Source organism: Macrobrachium rosenbergii, chromosome 8 (genome assembly GCF_040412425.1).
Source record: "Macrobrachium rosenbergii isolate ZJJX-2024 chromosome 8, ASM4041242v1, whole genome shotgun sequence".
Classification (NCBI taxonomy): Eukaryota; Metazoa; Arthropoda; class Malacostraca; order Decapoda; family Palaemonidae; genus Macrobrachium; species Macrobrachium rosenbergii.
In genome coordinates this window covers 69,974,150-69,974,418 of record NC_089748.1, presented here as the reverse complement: position 1 = coordinate 69,974,418, position 269 = coordinate 69,974,150, and positions in this window count along the sequence as shown.

Sequence of the window (269 nt, the reverse complement as noted above, 5' to 3'; positions counted from 1 at the left end):
TCGAGCCAGTACCCAGGCAGTGGCCCCAGCCAACGGCGAGCGCGTGTGACGTCATTCTCTGGCCGCCCTGTCATAGTGGGTCCTGGGTATGTCGTTTAATGTTAACATTTTTATATCAAAAGTACCGAATTTCGTCAATTGATCAACAGTCCTATATTGCAATGAGGTTGCCGTCACCTCTCTCTCTCCCTCCGTCCCCATTATTTCTCTCTCTCTCTCTCTCTCTCTCTCTCTCTCTCTCTCTCCATTCCTTATTTCTCTCTCGTTCT